A 5537-nucleotide genomic window follows, 5' to 3' on the forward strand; every position below is an offset into this window, starting at 1 on the left:
CAAAAAGCACCTCAGAATAATTCAAAATCCCATTGAATGTTTCAAATAAAAAACAAAACTCAAAATCATCCAAACGTGCATTAAATCCATCAGCCATAAGCACAGTATCCCCGTCATGGTCATCATGATGTTCCAGTAAGTGGTTAAACAGCTCCTTTAGGGCAACTCTCTTTTCAAAGACTGCATTGACCAATCTAGATGTATATTGCCACCTCGTTGGTGCAACCTTAGGAAGACGAAGCTTGCAGATGTCATCCAGCAGTTGCGTGCGCTTAGGGGATCGTGAGAAAAATACTGCAAGGCCATTGAGGTTGGCAAAGAAGACCTTGCATTCTTTAAGCTTTGACGCTCCTTGAGTCAGTACTACATTTAGTCGATGTGCATAACAGTGAATGAATAAGGCCATTGGTGCCCTCTCCTTAACTTGCACCCCATTGAGTCCAGATGCCATGACTACCGCGCCATCAAAACACTGTGCCACAACTTTATCCAGACTACATTAATTTTCCTCCAAGAAACTGAAAATAAGAGCGGCAATGTCATCAGCTCGCTTGTCGCTTGTCACGTCTTCAAATCGGATAAATTGCTCCTTGACTCCTGTGTCCGTCACATAACGCAGGACGAGTGAGAGCTGTGCTGCATTTCCCACATCTGTTGTCTCGTCCACCATAACAGCAACAAAGGGAGCTTTTTTAATCTCCATTTTGATCTCTTCTCCCATCACTTCAGCAATAGCATAAATTAGGTCATTTTGTATTTTAATGGCGTTATAATTATATCCTCGACCAAATCGATATCTTCTCCTCCTTCCGCCATTGTGGGTTGAAAAAACAGCTTAGTAGTACGCAAATTAATTTGTTTATCAAATTCAGTTTCCTAGTTCTAAGGTTCTGCATATACCTGCCCATAGGACCTGCCTCTCAATATTGGTAATCCAATCAAAAGACGAGCACGCACTACGCCTGCTAGCTGGCTCCTGTGTAACACTGGAGCCAGCCAGCAGACGTACAATAGCCAACTCTAAAGTTGATTGGTTGACACTAAAGTTTCATTTCCATTCACTTTAAGCTACAAGCGCCCGCACTGTTGATTCTGAAGGCCTGAAGGCAGATTTTAGACCCCTGGCAACACATGATGGCTGAATATGATTGGATAAAAGATCTAACATAAAGACCAGCCCTCCAAATCTCAACCTGGGGCTGGAAGCAGTGCAACCAAGAGGAAAGCTATGAAATGAAGAGTATAACTCTTACTCTGGGGAATAATTTAATACATATTTGTGGGAAAATATATTTAAAAAATATATATATTCTGATGATGTTTAGGCCAGCAGAGAAGGCCTTGCTGGCCCTGACGGCCCACCACTGTTAGGAATGCTTATCCTGGAGAATCTTATAGTCTAGCGCTGCCATTGTGAAGAGGGATTTAGGATGTTACTATTGAGTAGGGGTTTCAGGCTCCTTATTTAAATAAACTTATGTTACGTCCCTCTGAATAACACAAGTCAAATGAATGGCTAAAATACCTAGCTAATTGTACATTTTAGAACTTTGTCCTTAAGAATACAGTACTCTACTGTAGGCTATGTGTCTTTTAAAAATCCATCAGTTATCAGAATCAACTAGTCTGTGACACAAACGAGGCTAAAGAAGATTCCTAACGGTGTAGGAAATGACTTCTGGACTGGCTTCATTCAGGTCAAAAGCCTTTCTCTTCCTCTCCCAGACTGAGAATCAATATAGCCCATGTTGAATCAACTTTTCTGTTCTTTCTTTCCTTCTTCTCTTCCTTCACTTTTCCCATAGGCCTCCTCGTTTCTCTTCCTGTCATTGAGAGCAAAGGTTGGGTTAGAATGTAAATATTCTCATCTCCATGGTTACAATTGGGCATTTTAGAGCTCTGTGACCTTTTGGTTGATCTTTTTCTTTGCCTGTCAGAGTTTGGAAACATATGTAGCAATTAGAATCACTCTATTCTAGCTATAATCGTCTACCATTCTAGAAGATCATAGGTATTCTATTTCTATTGTCTGCAGTGGAGATGTGACCTGTTACCTTGACAATAGCCTTGAAATGAACAGCTCTGATCTGGAATCAGTTGTTAGGGCTGGAGAGTGACTGGAGCATAGAGATCATATTAAATTACTAGACGGGCTATGTCATAAAAGTTTCAGAATGGGTTTCAAATTGCAGCCATATTGGTCAGGGAGAAAAACAAACCAGTCCAATTGGATTGAATGGCAGTAGAGGCATAATCCTGATTGGACTTATGCAGGAAAATAAAAGTAAGGCATGTGATATCAGAAATTGTGTAATAGAATTGTCAACCTAAAATATATCATTAGAAATTTATTTTATAGGGGTTTTATACACATTTTCTGTATAAATAAAAAATATATCTAAACAGGTGTGTTTTTTTGGAAAGCTGTGAGTTCTATTATATGATGCAATATTAGTACTTGTTGCATTTACAACTTTTCTAAGTTCTATCATCAACTGATTTAAGACAGTGTATGTCTGTGGATTGACTGCATTGTTTGAATGGACTGTTGGTATATTGGCAGTTAATTTGAAGTATTTATGGAATCATTCCTCTAAAATTGGCTGGCTAGCTAGCTAATAAACATACAGTGCAGATAAATTATTCAAATTCATTATTTTACACAATATCTTATCACAGCACTGGTAAACCATGGTTGACCAACTCCCTCACCAACATGGCTGACCTTTGGACCATCATAAGAAGGTTGATGTACATTCTAGTATTCTAATTCTATGGACTGGAGCAACCTTTAACACCTGGCTCCTATTCTTCACCTTAGAGACAGATCTCTATCGATTCCACAGACATTTAGCTTCCAAAACCGAATAACCTTGTTAAGTTAAAAATAGTATCTTCCTGTTTGTGGTTTGTGCCTCCTGTCTGCCCCATTCAAAGTGTTCTCATTTCATAGTGATTTAAGGTTTGACATCGGTATTTTATACTGTTAGAAATGCAACATTGCCACCAAGTGTCTATCTAGACACTACATCAGACCTACATTACATAGATAAACTCATAACCAGGTTTAGGGTTGCTATCTGCAATTTAGAATAGAATGTTGCAAAATCAACAAGACTGTTGAGAAAGCTCAAAGAAAGAAGATTTCCAAAGAGATCATCCGGGTTTTATTTGTCAATGCATTTGCAGATTACAATGCCCTTGGGTGCAATGTGAAGCCTGTCTTTACACAGTACAACTGCAGCAATTGAGAGCAAAGAGCCAGAGTGGGATTTGATTGAACCAGCGACCCTGCAGGTAGCCCACGGTACTCTGCCTCCAGCGCAATAAAGGTCCAGATCACTTGGCAAGAGGACACACAACAAAATTGGCTCGTACTTTGTAGCTGCTATTAATATTGAAGCAAAAGTGCATTATTTTGATGAGGTAAACTCACACACATCAATTCCATGAATGACAGTTTGATCAAATTCAGTTTATTGCATGGATCTCTGCGATGTACACACACAGCTCCATGGGAAAATGGCTGTCTTGGTCAAAGCCAGCAATGGGGTCCGTGCTATCGGGATCCATGGAATGGCCCTTCCCTGTTGAAGTTTAATTTTTAAATGGTTAAGGGTTACGGTAAGGGTAGGGGTTAAGGTTTGGCTTTAGCGTCTCAAGGATCCCAGATAGCAGGGAGGAAAAGTACCAAATTGTCATACTTGAGTAAAAGTAAAGATACCTTAATAGAAAATGACTCACGGCAGGTAGGGATAGCCTAGTGGTTAAGAGATGGCTTTGACCAAATCCCCGAGATGACCAGGTGACAAATATGTTGATGTGCCCTTGAGCAAGGCACTTAACTGTGATTGCTCTGAATAAGAGCTTCTGCTATAACGTAAAATAAATGTAGCCTACTTAAGTGCAGTGGTTAAAATGTTGTGGATTGTCAAACTTGAGCAAATGCTATACTTCAAAGTATGTTTTAATTAAGTAGCCTTCTTTATACAGCTAGCAGTGATTTAAGGGATGAAAAATGCACATTCATGGTGTCTTTGCAGAAGACGACTGCCACATCCCTGGTCCACATCAGGGTAATGGGCAGCCTAATAATATATTTACATGCCTGTCACTCAGGGAGTGAGTGCTTCTGGGGGTTTCATCGGTGACAGTCCACGCCATTATGACAGTGTCCAGTCATCAGTGTGTTATTCAGACAATTTGGGTTGCAGGTAGCCTAACGAGCTTTGGGCCAGCAACTGAAAGGTCACGGTTCAAAATCCTGAGCCAACTAGGTGAAGAATCTGTTGATGTGCCCTTGAGCATGGCACTTAACCCTAATTGATCCTATAAGTCGTTCTGGATAAGAGTGTCGGCTAAATGACTAAAACGTCATTAAAAGGATGTTTGGTTTAGTGATAAAGCCCTTTGGGGGAATGAGGGTGTTCCACGGGAACTTTTAACTAATAGAGCAACAACATGGGCTGTTTTGTCATCGCTGGCTATGAAACATCAAGTAGGATGTAATGTAGAGGATTAGCTGGAGAATGATGTAGCCTACCCCTGAAAGTGTTTTAATTTCATGCATTTTTGCCAAAGGTGTTGCACCCCTGGAGTGTGCACATGACCTCCAGAGCACAAACACACTTCCAAGTCATATAGACGTATAAGGAAGTGCTTGCAGAACTTTTCATCAAATTAACGTTAAGTCAAGTAAACGGTTTAGAATATGTTATAGCGGGTGCAGCAAAATGCTATGTTAAGTCCTGACCTTGCAATAAATTATCTATATATACACCTGAAATGGAATCAAGAAATGTCGGAATGAGCTGGTGGCTAGCGCGCACGTCCCAATACACATTCGGTTGCAAGACCATCAGTAGAGTTGAAAATTCAATGGAAACCTAATTAAATTGTTGTTTTATTCCGGAAATGGGATTTTTTAAATTTATTTAAATTATTTTAACATTCTGACATTCTTCTTGTCACGTGGAAAGTGACAGATTCTAGGTCTTAGTTGAGCAGGCAGCGTGAAATAAGAGGCAGACAAAAATGACTAACAATTATTTTGTAAGGCATGCTTTTCTATCAGTTTCAGCACATTCTCAGTACCGGCGCATTTTCAAATTTGGTTTCACAATTCAGTTATGTTCATTTCGATGTCGTTACCGTTACTTTAAAATCAGACGCAAACAAAGGGGCACAGCAAGCCCATCGGGTAGGTGTCCATCATCTAGATTTAGTCAGTGTAGCAAACGTCGCAGCACAGTCTCAATTTGTACTCTCACCAAACATATCAGCCTGTCATAATAAGCTTTCAGCGAACAATGATCTACCATGCCTCGGGACAGCGTCACTTCCTGTGGGCAGCTGCCTGGAAAAAAATAGTTTTAAATACTATCATTTAGCTCATAACCAGGCAATTAACCAAAAGAAAATGCTACTCAGGTTAAACGTGCCAATAAGTCACAGGTGACATTCTCACCCACTTAAAATGAGTGTTTCCTTGCACTTAATATTGAAACTCTGCAAAAGTACATGTGCAATAATAGGTT

This window comes from Oncorhynchus masou, chromosome 7 (genome assembly GCF_036934945.1).
Source record: "Oncorhynchus masou masou isolate Uvic2021 chromosome 7, UVic_Omas_1.1, whole genome shotgun sequence".
Taxonomy (NCBI): domain Eukaryota; kingdom Metazoa; phylum Chordata; class Actinopteri; order Salmoniformes; family Salmonidae; genus Oncorhynchus; species Oncorhynchus masou.